The following is a 14,733-nucleotide window of genomic DNA, read 5'->3' as shown; positions in this document are numbered from 1 at the left end:
GACTTGTCCAATTTTTTCATCTTCCCGCAATGGATTGCAAGGATTTTCCAATTTTTTGAGGAGATTCAATTCCTGCAATAGATTGCTGAGAAACTTGGCAAGTGATCTCCGTAGGTACTAAGGAAGGGTCTCCCATCAATAAATTCCTTTGAATTGGGCTGGATTGGGGGTTGACATTTGGTCGAACAGTATTGGGTGAACAATGTTCTCAAAGACCTTTTTTAATATTTGACGCGATTGACCCATGTAAATTTGGTTGTGATGGGTTGGGAATACTCACCTGGGGTGCAGAAATGGATTGGCATTGGTTTTGGGATCCAATTATCCCTGGAGCACCATGCCCGACCAACTGGTGAAGTTCTGAGTTTTCAACTTGGTGGTGATGGTTGATTTCTTGAATGGATTGAGCTGAATCTTTGCATAGAGGATCCATATGTGTAGTAGAAGGGATTCCAATTGGAAAGTGGTCTCCAATTGGCCCAGAATTGATAGGGGCATTTCGTCGAACACCTTGCTCAACCGGACTGCCTGAGCTTTTAGATTGTAAAATTGGAGGAATTGGTTGGTACCTATATGAAATTGGAAGTGTAGGAGCATTCTCCTCATCAAGGCGAACATTTTGGTACCTTTCTTTTCCAATTTGGATACCTGGAACACCTTGCGCGTTCATTTTTGCCTTGCCGGAGTTCTGCTGCTCGTCGGACGGGACGATTCCCGCGGTGGAATTGTCGAACTATGTTTCAGGCGTTTTTTTTTCCTTTTTGTATTTGTAACTTTTTTTTTTCATTTTGTATTTAAAAATGGGACCCACAAATAATACATGGCAGGTAATAAATAGCTTAGCATGATGTGTTGTACATGTCAGCGCAATTGATATACACGCTCTAGTGGATGTGTTTATTATTACCCATTATGTCAAGTTGGAGTGTTCAAATGGGAAAATTCAAAGTTCGTGTATCGGCTTTCAAAAGCCCTACAAGTTTAGGTGGTCAGGAAGCCATTACGCCTAAAAAGAAATCTTCGTCAAAAGGTTTTCAATATATATCATTGTCACGTTTGAATCTAGGCTGAATGTAACACGGCACTCGGTGCCTCACTACTATGACCGAGCGAACCAACTGGCTGGCTGAATCAATATGTGATATTATAACATACTGAATGCAGAAGATAAACTAGGACATGTTGATATACTGAAAGTCTGAATGATATAAATCAAAAGGCGGAAACACGAATATAATTCTGGAACATATCTGTAGCAAACATTGCTTAACATGAAAAGCATGTGACTCTGTCTAATTGTTGCTCTAGTCTATGAAGTCTCTAATGAAGTAACGAAAATACAGACTATCTGTAAATACTGAAAGACTGCAAAGTAATGATAATACCTCGAAAGAACTGGGGATCACCAAATAACTGGCACGAGAATCCTAGCCCTCTGAATCGCCAACCTGTAAATCATTGCCTGCATCCCCGGGCAAAAGGGACGTCACTACATATGAATTGCACTGGTATGTGAAGAAACTGGCACAAAGAATTGTAAATGTTGAACTAAAACTGAGTTGAAAATAGAGAACTGATAATTGATAACTGAAATGATAACTGAACTGAACAAAGGAAGTAAGGATATGTATACTCCCTCTTCTAAATGATGAACAACCTGTTTATCTGAATAAACTATGGCCTCAGGACCAATATATATATGTGCATAAGTTACAGCCTCAAGCCTAAGTATATGTATACATAGTTACGACCTCAGGCCCAACAATGCATAAAACATAAACTATAGCCTCAGGTCCAAATATGCATAAAGCATATAAACTACAGTCACATGCCCAAATACAGGTGTTCAACATTCAGGGATTTAAATTCAGGAACTGAGAATCATACTACAATATGTGATGCTCAAATACTGAATCATATTGAGTTACATGATTCTGGGATACTGAATAGGACTAAACTGAGACATGTATTCTTGAACTGATTATGAAAACTGAAACTTCAATTGTTTATGACATGCTGAGTAATCTAGACAGAGACTCATGGGTATCAAACTCAAGTCTAAACTGATTATGCACTGAGCTCAAAATGTTCAGAATGAAAGTCATGAATGGGTTATGAATCTAGATAATAGAAGTTCTACAACTATTCAAGGAACTAGGCTTAACTATATTTCTAAGGCAATTGGTAACATCGTAAAAGAAATGTAGTGTAGAAAAAATTATTAACATTCCCAAACACATAGAGTTAGCCTCACATACCTTAACTTCCTGCTCTTGAGCATAATACAACATTCGCCAACCCGTTCAACTTTAATCTATAGCTATACAAGTCAAAAGAATTCCATATTAGCAATAATACTCATATTTTGGCCACTTAGGTATTTTATCAAATACTTGGTGGGCATAAAGCTTCATAGTCCTTATTAGTGGTGTTTGTACACCCAACAACACATTCTCTTGCGCTCCTGGAAAATTCTATAATCTCAAATTGTTATAATCAACATCATTCTTCATCACCCATATAATAAACAACACCCTTAATCAATAATCAACAACCAACAACCCAAATCTATAATCGTTCATTCTTTTCTATCAAACTCATCAACTCATATCTCATGAACTTAGAATCTATAATCATTAATCCAATGCTATAATCAATTAGAAGGTGAAGATATAACCTTTTGACGCCTCTTGAATTCGAGTTCTAAGATTTCTTCTCTCAACAATGATGTCTCGATCAAATATCTAATGATTTGGAGTGTTTACCCATGTTAATAAGGTGTTGGGGAATTGAAATTAAATTAGAATCACCATTAGAACTTACCTTGGATGACAGAGGGACCTTTGAGGAGTTAGGTTCTTGAGAGCTTCCCTTTCTAGAGCAAGTTTTTGTGTTTTGGGATGTGGGGGACGAAGTAAGGCTTTAACAATGACCCCTAGGGTGCGCTCCCATGCACCTGAAAGCCCAACCGCACACCTGGATGCACAGCAGGGCAGTAGCACTACCACAGGTGCGCGGCCGCGCAAGGGGCTAACTCGGCGCGCACTTGGGTGCACATACTGTGCATTGTCCAGTAAAACGCACATAGCTTTTTGCTCAAAGATCCATTCGAGCTCCACTATATATCGTCGAAAATCTATTTCAAAGGACTACAACTTTCTTGTTTTTAAGTTTTCCCAAATATCCCTATAGATTTTCACGAGATCATGGTGGAAGACAGACCTTTTATAAACTTAGTCAATTTTATCGAATCTTATGCACCTCACTCTCCGTCTTGATTCCAAAACAACAGTTTTCATCCATACTTATCCCAATAGGACTTCATATGTCTAATATGTCGCATTAATACTCATTTAACATGTCAAACCTAGTCCAAATTTGCGAAATGTTACATTATCTCCCCCTGGGATCATTCGTCCTTGAATGATTGTCTTGACTGTAACTTCGACTAAATCTGGACCTTAAATAGGTCAAGTGGAAACATAAACTTTCATGAACACTTGCATACTAAACTGAACGAATACATGATTACTGAACTGCTGAGATGATGGACTGAAAGGCTATTGCCTTTACTGATCTTGAGCTGACTGAATACTGAAGAACATGTAGATTATAATATAAGGTCCGAATGAAAAGTTAGTTACCTTCAACATTTCTCCAAAACACCCGCCAGCTATCATAGTATAACAAAAGCCTTACATGGCATCATAATGCACATAACATGAAATATATATACGTGAATACTGGTCTGCCATGGATACATGAATACTGAACTAACATGGATATATGAATATTGAACTGGCACGAATATTTGAGTGTTGAACTGACATTTATATCTGAGTACTAAGCTAGCATGAATATCTGAGTATTGGACTGACATGAGTATCTGAGTACTGAACAGACATGAGTATCTGAGTACTGGAACTTGAATGATAACATGATATGTGAAACACTGGTTGTAGAACCGCTAATTCTGGTGGCATTCTAACCTATAATCTATTTGTCCGATCTTTCACAGGATTCTATATGGACCAATATAGCGGGGACTAAGCTTCCCCTTCTTCCCAAATCTCACAACGCCTTTCATAGGCGAAACTTTCAGAAACACCCAATCATCAACTTGAAACTCTAAATCTCTACATTGCATGCCCGAATAGGATTTTTGGTGACTCTAAGGCGTCTTCAAACGTTCTTGAATCAACTTGGCTTTCTCCATAGCTTGATAGACAAAATCTGGTCCCAATAACTATGCATCACCAACTTCGAACTAACCAATTGGCGATCTACACCTTCACCCATACAGAGCTTCGTACGGTGCAATCTTAATACTAGAATTGTAGGTGTTATTATTAGCAAACTCAATGAAAGGTATGTGATTATGCTTTTAAAATGAGCGAGATAATTTTGTTATAAAGTCCATATTTACCATCTCCACTCAAGAATATGTTTATTCTGTAGTAAAACACTAGGCTTTTTGCTACTCGACTTTCACTTGTTGATAGTTCGGACACTTGGCCACAAAGTCTGCGACGTTCTTTTTCATGCCTTTCCACTAATAAATCTCCTTAAACAATGATATATCTTTGTGGAACCTGATTAAGTAGAATACCTGAAATTCTGGCTTTCAGACATAATCCACTCTCTGAGCCCATCTATGTCTGGAATACACAATCTATCTTGGTACCTTAAAGTACCATTATCTCCCCCTTGTACAAAAGCCATTATCTTATGCTTGTGAATCATATCTTTCACCTGCAACAAGTAGGGATCATCAAGTTGTTTCTCCTTCACTTTGTCTACTAAGGAGGAACTTGTTCAGGGCAACAACTCCACCATCTTCGGTATCCGAAAGTCGAAATCCTAGCTTGGCTAAGTGTTGAACTTCTTTCACCATAGTTCTCTTGTCTGCCTCAATCATGAGCTATACTACCCATGCTTGATTATTTTTTTAAGGTACTTCATGAAAACACTTATAACATTATTGTGAGCTAAGTCTTTGACCAACACTCCGAAGATTAGAGTCTCGTGCAGTGACAATACCCTCATGATACATAACTGGGTAGGATTTTATAGTTTTTATATCCCATGCTACCTATGCGGGTTTCAAATCTACAACTGGACTTACTGACGATTTTCACATCTCCCCCTTAGACCAAAGGTTAAGGTCTTGTACTTGAGTATCCTTCTCTTATGTTGGGATCCAAACAACTTTTCTTATCTTCTGCAATTCTTTGCACTTTACGTAAATGATGACTCATCTTCCGACTTGCTTTTGATAAATCTTTCTTACTAGGAAAAACTAAATTACTTACATAAACATAAAGCTAATATATTCACAACTATCATATACAATCTTAATGATTTAACTCTACTCACAATGTCAATCTTGGGGAAACCTCTTTTTGATAACTATTAAAGGCTATTCTTCTGTAGTTTGCACTCTTACTACTAGCTGAATTTCCTTTCTTCCACTGTCACTGTACTTTGGGTTTAACTTAAACTCTTTATGTTCTGACACGTATTCGGTATTTCAAACTCTCCTCTACATCACTAGAGTTAACCTAGCTAAGTAAATCAAATCGTACCTCTACTCGCTCTGCTGAAATTGCTAATTTATTATATCCACTCAAAACTTACTTATTATTCTTTTACTAACCATCTGGTAGCATCTTGTTTCCTAGTTCTACTTTGAATAACTAAAGTGAAGCATAAGGTTATTTCTAACTTCCTTCACCATCCGACCCTATTCTTCGGTCGCATACTATCTTTTTTTTTAACTATGTACATGGATCACACTTAGGAAAATTTCATCTGTCTTAAATAAAATTGGAATCCCTAACCCAAACTTTCCATACCCTTCAAAATCATATTAGACTATGAATATCCAAGGTAAACACTTAGTCACATAATCTAAGGGAGAACTGTCATATCTTTTATCTCACAATAATAGCTGCTTCATATAGCAACTTACTAACGTGGTACTTTCTACTTATGATTTGAATAAATATGAACAACTTAAAATCATTCCCTGAAATTCAATATCGGCTGCTTATAGTTCTCGTTTCATATGTCATAGCTTCTTAGTCATCTGCAAGAGTCGTACAAAAAAATATATTATTGGTAATAATCAATGTTTTGATTCCTAGGTATTTTGCCCTTAGGCTCTTTTCTGTCCAAAACTATATACCTGCTGTGGTTCAATTCTTAACCTGTTATATTGTGGGGTCTCACGTCTAAACTACTATCATCCCACATGCGGCTCCATTTTCAAGAATTAAATAAAGTTGTTCTACGAGGTAAAACACATACGAATACACTACCACACACAAAATTATTCTTCAGAGCATACCATCACCTGAGAAATCACTTCCTGCACCATCCAGTGAGTCTTGGGTCTTAATCCACACCTAAAATATGCAAAGATTTCGCTATAATCACTGTTACTTGCACTTTCTTTTAGCACCCATAGGCATCACTATATACTCATAACTTACCAGAATTTGGATACACTGAAAATTGAAAATCTGGTAACTGAATACTAGCATACTAAATAACCACAAACCTGCTAACTAAAAGACTATATAACTGGTAACTGAGGTAAACTGATAACCATAAAATATGATAATTGTTTTTATACTTTTTGTTAAGGTTATGCACTAATCTTTACTACTATCCATTGCATCCCTCTCAACATCCTCCAAAGTCTTATTTATTACCAACATATACTTCATAATTATACCTGAATGAGCAATCATCCTCTCTTAGAACATTGGGGATTTCTTGCTCGTCGTTTGGGCATCCAATACGTCTGGAATTCGATAGGAGTCACCTACTGCTCTAAGCTTCTTGGCATGATCTAGAGTAGAAAGAAATGGGACAATCATGAATGTCTTGGTAGTTAACTGTTTATATGAATGGTCGGTGTCACACCTCCTTTTTCCGCCCTCGCGGGGGTACAGGAGTTTTTTCCAATTAAAGGACAGTCGAAACGGGATTTATTTCTTTATTTCAGAGTCGCCACTTGGGAGATTTAGGGTTTCCCAAGTCACCAATTTTAATCCCGAATCGAGGAAAAGAATGACTCTGTATTACAGTCTGCGCACCAGAAATCCGGATAAGGAATTCTGTTAACCCGGGAGAAGGTGTTAGGCATTCCCGAGTTCCGTGGTTCTAGCACGGTCGCTTAACTGTTATATTCGGCTTGATTATCTAATATAATACGTATTATAAACTTATGTGCAAATTTTATCCCTTAGCCGCTTTTATTATTCTTTTTATTTATTGTTATTATTTTACGAAAAATTGCAACATTGTGAAAACGTATTTCAAATCACGTCGCAATCAATTGCACCCGTGGTTATCGACACATTTCGACTCCGTTGAGATTTAGATTTGGGTTACATAAATGCACACCCGTATTTAAGGAAATAACATTATTAAATACGCGCCTAGAGCGACTAGCGTGTCATTATTTTGGGTAGGGCCGTGAAATTTGCTAAAACGGCTCCTCCCTAATTCTAAGCAATTAACTGTACATTTATTGAGGGCCCCGAAATCTATACATTTCATTAAGCGAGGCTCATCTCATTTATTTTAAATGGACAAATCTTAAAGCGACTACATTTTTTCTATAAAAATTAGTCTCTAAAATAAAGAAAGAAAAATCCTAATTAATTACTAGCTTTTATTATTTTAAGAAAACATGACATGCTAATTGCTTGGTTAATACAAATATTGATGAAAAAAGGAATTTTACTCTTAATTTCGAAATTATAAATAAAATAAAAATTCAACAACTAATATTCAAAATAAACAAATATAGCTAGATTAAAACTCAAGCATTGTTATTTTTTTTAAAAAAATATTATTGAGATTAATTATTCACAATCATTTGAAACTAGATTTAACCATAATTACTAAAGCTTATTAGAAAGTTTATTAGACTTAAACGTTCTTCTAATCTTGCTTAAGCTCAAGTCATGCCTTAATGCCTAATTTACGATGTTTAATTTAAATTCATGTTTTAACTAAATTTAGCTACTTGTTCATGATCAACCTACAATCTTGAAGCCTTCATAGCTAGTGAATTAACCTGTTTTGCCGAACTGATTTATTACAGACTAACTTATGATATTATTTTCTTATTCCAGCTATTATTTAGTAATTCATGAAATAGCTTAAATACAATCAACAAAAGAAACAAAGAAAAGAAAAAAAAACGAAATTAAAACTTCAAATTTTCATTCTTCATATGTATTCATGCTTCATATTTCGGATTACAATAACCAGCTTTTCAGTTGTGTACCTGATATTGGAAGCAAAAGAAAATGAATATGAGAATCAGCAGCAGCAGTAAAATCAGTACAACACAGCAACAATAGCCCAACAACAGTAACAAACCAGTGGAGTAGTAATCCAAAAAAAAAACAAAATCTTCCAGCTTTGATGAAACAACAATTAATTCTGATTTCAAACAACAAAAGAAAGCAGAATATTTTTTTTAGTTTTTTTTATTTGAAAGCTTAAATATTTTTCGGAATTTTCTATCTCTTAAATGTTCAGCCCTTTTCTCTCTCTTATTTTCAGATTTGTTTCTCTCTCTCCTATCTGTGTATTTTTCTCTATCTCTCTGTATATCCCTTTTGATTTCAAGACTTCACATATATAACTCATCCCATAAACCTTTCAATTAATTAAAATCAATACTTTTTCTCTACCCAACCCATTATCTTCCCACTCATTCCCATTACATTAAATAAACATATCACACCACCCCATTTCATTTTGTCCCCCATGCCTAACATAAAATAATGCAAGATTCCCCTTTAAATTAAATCTTGTCCTCCCTTTATATTAAATAATCATATCACAACCCACCCCATTTTATTTTGTCCTCCATGCTTCAAATAAACAATTACAAAATGTACAATTCCTAAACTACCCCTTCCGACCTTACTGAAATTACCAAACTACCCCTGAACGTATTACAAATTTACCAAACTACCCATCAGCTATAACACATCAATTAATCAAACTTAACCAAAATATAGACAATATGATCAATTTCTAACAATGTTCAAACAACAATATGAACACGAATGAACATCATAACAACAATATCACATGAACATGATTTCAACAACATTTCAACAACAAATCACATGAACACAAATTGAACAACCAAGAACAACTAAAATTTGATTGAACAATATTTTTAGCAACAACAAACCTATTTTTCGGATTTAAACAACAACAACAATCAAACAAGTATATTTAGATTCCTAAATTCAATAATATTGAACTTAAAATCAATTCTAACAACATTACAACAAACAATTCTTATATTAAACTTTAAACAAGATTATGAGAACAATTCAAGAAATAATCATAAATGATAAACAAGAAATCAAACTATACAAAATTCGGATTCAAGATCATCCAAACAAAGTATGAACATGAATGAATCTATTTTAACACAACAAACATGACGGATTAAACGATTAAATCAATATATTCCTTTAACACAACTAAATTCTTTAAACAAATAACAAGATCGACGAAGAAACAATTATGAACTTAAACTTGAACTTAACAATACTAACAATTTCTAACAATACATAAACACATGAAACAAATTGAAGAAATAGTTAATTAAATTTCAATTTGAATCTAACAAACATCAAACTAACAAATATTCACTTAAACAATAATACAAACATGAAATGAATATGAAAACAACTAATTAAACTTCTATTTTGAAATCTGAAAATTAATTTAACAAAACATATGAACAAACTAGAAAATTATTTCAACGAAGAACAAACCAAACAAGAATTGAATCATTTATCGATTTTGGATCCGAAAAACAACGAACAAAATTATGGACAATAAATGAGATTCAAAAACCAACTAACCGGAAATGAAACGACGAACAACGATTGTAAACAAATCTGTCCGGGCCTCGACTCAACGAAAAAAAAAAAACCTTCGAACTTTTGACGATTCGAAGAAGATGAAGCAACAGCAAAAGCAGGAACACGAAGCAGACGAGGAAGCTGAAGCGGAAGCATGAGCAGCTGGCCATGGCAGCAACAGTGGCGCAGAACTAAGGAAGAACACAGCAGTCGCGCAGCGGCGCATCAGCGGCAACTGAAGTAGCTCGACGCAGCCCCGACATGGTGAAGTGAAGCAGCAGTGACAGGCGTGTTTGGACGTAAGGTTGAGGAAAGAGAAAGCAAAAGCAGCTGGTCGACGAGCAAAACACAGCAACAACGTTGCTCGTCAATGGCGGACGATGGAGGGGTCTGGTTTTCTACTGCTGCTGCGTTCAGCAGCTATGGGAAAAATGGAGCAGCAGCTCGAGCTGGACGCGGATGACGCAGAGGTAGCAAGAAGCAGCTGGGGACGACGCTGGTCGTCGAGAAGGAAAAACAAATCGCCATGGGAGCTCAAGTTTTGAGCTTGGCGACGAAGACGGGGTCGTTCGGTGTGTCCATGGGGTGTGTACACGAGTGAAGGAGAAGCTGTCATGGCTGATGCTTGGAGAAGCTGCAAGGGGCAGCCATGGGAGGTTTGGAAGGTTTTGGAGAAGAAGATGGTGAAGGAGAAGAGAGAAAGAGAAAGGGGGGGATGGGATTAATTTTAGGGTTTTCTTCTTCCTTTTTTTTATTTGTTTTGTTTTGTAAAATGTAAGATAATAGGATGTTGGGTTATGGACTGGGTCGACCCAGTTCGAAATGGACTGGGTCGTTTGGGAAGATTGGGCCATTTTTTGGGCCTGTGGCTTGAAATCGAATAAGAGGCCCAATTCCGACTTTCTTTATATTTTTGTTTTCTTTTTTCTTCTTTTATTTTTCTAAAACTAAATTATAAAAATACTTAAACTATTATTAAGAACTAAATTAAGTTATAAAAGCGCAAATTAACTCCCAATAACAATTAACGCACAATTAAGTAATAATTAAGCATAAAATTGTATATTTGGACATTAAATGCTAAAAATGCAAACGATGCCTATTTTTGTAATTTTTATTTTGTAAAACAAATTTAATTACTAATAATTGTAGAATTAAATCCTACATGCGAAAGGCGATATATTTCTGTATTTTTTATTAATTTAACAAATAAACATGCACAAACAAATACAAATAATTATTCAAAATATCACAAAAATGGCACACCAAGAAAAATTATTTTATTTTTGAATTTTTTGGGAGTAATTCTCATATAGGGCAAAAATCACGTGCTTACAGTCGGCACACACATATACAGGAAACTCCACTGGATACGGCTTCATAGACTCCCTAAGATTCTTGAACCTAGTGCTCTGATATCAAGTTTTGTCACACCCTGAACCTAGGCCTAGACGTAACACGACACCTGGTGCCTGACTATTGTGACCAAGTGAACCAACTAGCTAGCTGAATCAACATATGATATCATAATATACTGAATGCGAAAGATGAACTAGCACATGCTAATATACTGAAAGTCTGAATGATATAAATCAAAAGGTGGAAACACTAATATAATTCTGGAACATATCTGTAACAAACATTACTTAACATGAAAAGCCTACGACTTTGTCTGATTGTTACTCTAGTCTATGAAGCCTCTAATAAAGTACTAAAATATTAACTATCTGTAAATATTGAAAGACTGCAAAGTAATGATAATGCCTCGAAAGAACTGGGCTCACCAAATAGCTGGTACGAGAATCCTAACACTCTAAATTGTCAACCTGTATATCATTGCCTGCATTGTGAGATGCAGACTCTGGGCAAAACGGATGTCAGTACATTTGAATTGTATTGGTATGTAAAGTAACTGATAGAAAGAACTGTAAATGTTGAACTGAAACTGAGCTAAAAATAGAGAACTAATAACTGGACTGAACAAAGGAAGTAAGGATATGAATACTCCCTCTCCTTAATGATGAACAACCTGTTTATCTAAATAAACTACAGCCTCGAGCCCAATATATATGTGCACAAGCTACGACCTCAAACCCAAGTATACGTATACATAACTACGGCCTCAGACCCAAAAATGCATAAAGCATAAACTACGGCCTCAGGCCCAAATATGCATAAAGCATATAAACTATGGCCTCAAACCCAAATACATGTGTTCAATTTTCAGGGATTTAAATTCAGGAACTGAGAATCATACTGCAATATGTGATGCTCAAATACTGAATCATATTGAGTTACATGATTCTGAAATACTGAATAGGACTAGATTGAGACATGTGTTCTTGAACTGATTATGAAAACTGAAACTTCAATTGTTTATGACATGCTGAGTAATCTAGACTGAGGCTCATGGGCATCAAACCCAATTTGTATTGATTACGCACTGAGCTCAGAACGTACAGAATAAAAATCATGAACGGGTTATGAAGCTAGATAATAGAAGTTCTGCAACTATTCAAGGAACTAGGCTTAGTTATATTTCTAAGGCAGTTAGTAACATCGTTAAAGAAACGTAGTGTAGAAAAAATTATTAACATTCCCAAACATAGAGAGTTAGTCTCGCATACCATAACTTCCTGCTCTTGAGCATAATACAACATCCGCCAACCATTTTAACTTTAATCTATAGAAATATAAGTCAAAGGAATTCTATATTAGCATTAATACTCATGTTCTGGTCACATAGGTTTTTTATCAAACACTTGGTGAACATAAAGCTTCATAGTCCTTATTAATGGTGTTTCTACACCCAACAACACATTCTCTTGCGCTCCTAGAAAATTCTAAAATCTCAAATTGTTATAATCAACATCATTCTTCATCACCATAAGATAAACAACACCCTTAATCAATAATCAACAACCAACAACCCAAATCTATAACGGTTCATTCTATTCTGTCAAATTCATCAACTCATATCTCATGAAATTATAGTCTATAATCATTAATCCAATGCTATAATCAATTAGAAGATGAAGATATTACATTTTGATGCCTCTTGAATTCGAATTCTAAGATTTCTTCTCTCAACAATGATGTCTCGATCAAATATCTAATGATTTGGAGGGTTTACCCATGTTAATAAGGTGTTGGGGAATTAAAATTAAATTAGAATCACCATTAGAACTTATCTTGAATGGCGGAGGGACCTTTGAGGAGTTAGGTTCTTGAGAGCTTCCCTTTCTAGAGCAAGTTTTTGGGTTTTGGGGTGTGGGAGACGAAGTAAGGCTTTAAAAATGACCCCCGGGTGCGCTCCCGCGCACCTGGACACGCAGCAGGGCAGTAGCACTACCACAAGTGCACGGCCGTGCGCGGGACCAACTCGGTGCGACATGGGTGCGTATACTGCGTATTGTCCAGTAAAACATACATAACCTTTTGCACAGAGATCCGTTCGAGTTCCACAATATATAGTTGGAAAGATATTTCAAAGGGCTACAACTTTCTTGTTTTAAGTTTTCCCAAATTCCCTACAGATTTTCACGAGATCATGCTGGAAGACAGACCTCTAATAAACTTAGTCGATTTTATCGAATCTTATGCATCTCACTCTCCGTCTTAATTCCAAAACAATTACTTTCACTTCCCAATAGAACTTAATATGTCTAAGATGTCACATTAATACTCATTTAACACGTCCACACCTAGTCCAAATTTATGGAGTGTTACAGTCATATACCTCTAAACCCTTAATATTTTACCTATATACATAGTATAATTTTTCGACAAAGGGTGATCACCCTTAATATAATGTAGCTTCGTCGACATAATTAAAGTGATCCTGATGTTTTTTGACATGGTTTTTTCGATCACCACAAACGATTACAGAGTTGGTTTAATTTTCCTTACACTCACCAATTATGTTTTATTTGGGATTCGACTGGCTAGAAAAAGTAAACAGTGAACTTGACCGGCTATTTGTGTAAAAATCCCTTTACTTATCCTGCATATTCTTCGCTTTAGTACTTCAGTTGGTCATCAATCCTTATAAAAAAAATATAATACCCTATGGTTTGCAAGGAAAGTGAAATGTTTTAGAATTTTCATTCCTTGGATATGAAGTATTATAAGGATCATGAACATTAATACAGGAATGTCTGGAAAACAGAGAAGCAACCCTTTATTCCCTAACTGAATAAAGTGTTAATATTTGTTGCTTTTTTCACATTTTCCACAAATAAAGGCAAGTGGGGTGTAAGTAAGCTTTTCTTTTTGTACCTCCAATTAGTAACCAAACTTTAGTAACTTTTGCTAAAGAAGATATGTACTGTAATCTCTTTCTACAGCAGCCTATGCATATATTCGTCCTAGAATAATGTCACTTGTGTATCCTTTTGTTGGTGAGAGACATAATCATCAATTCAGTCGCAAAACCAGGAATTTCACGAATAGTGTTCAAGATTTATATACGCATAAAAAATAATTTTTGATCTATATACGTGATATAAGTTTCTATATACATAGTATATTTTTCGATTAAGGGTGTTCAGTTGATCAACCTTCCATGAATGTGGTTATGCCATTGGTCATAATTATGTATAACCAGCCTTTAGAACTAAGTTTGTGTTTGGCTAATCAATTTGGAAAATATATTTTTTTAATATATTAGAGCAGAAACTTATTTTGACCAAGGTTCCATAAATGCGTTAGGAGAAGCTACTTTTTTCAACTTCTAGAAAACAATTTTCACTGTTACCGGAAAACACTTATTTTTTCCTCAAAGCTTGGTGGAACTACTCAATTTTCTAAAATAACTCAC

Source organism: Nicotiana tabacum, chromosome 7, assembly GCF_000715075.1.
Source record: "Nicotiana tabacum cultivar K326 chromosome 7, ASM71507v2, whole genome shotgun sequence".
NCBI classification, from domain to species: Eukaryota; Viridiplantae; Streptophyta; class Magnoliopsida; order Solanales; family Solanaceae; genus Nicotiana; species Nicotiana tabacum.
Note: the sequence above shows the minus strand (reverse complement) of the source record.